We start from the raw sequence: 240 nt of genomic DNA on the forward strand, positions 1-240 counted from the left end.
AGCCCTACACATGCTTCGCCCGCGTCCGGCGCTTTACTTTATCAACATCAAGCTCCCGATAATTAGCCGCGGCCCGGGGAATTTGGGACCAATAAGAAGCGCTAATCGGCTCTGACGTCAGAGGCGTGCTGGGTGCAGGGGAACGTTTTCCATATCGATTGCTAATTATACCTGACATGCACCTCAATAAACAGTATCAGGAACTGTCACAACAAGCGGGGGGGGGGTGTCAGGGAGGGG

Source organism: Trichechus manatus, unplaced genomic scaffold (genome assembly GCF_000243295.1).
Source record: "Trichechus manatus latirostris isolate Lorelei unplaced genomic scaffold, TriManLat1.0 scaffold00151, whole genome shotgun sequence".
Taxonomy (NCBI): Eukaryota; Metazoa; Chordata; class Mammalia; order Sirenia; family Trichechidae; genus Trichechus; species Trichechus manatus.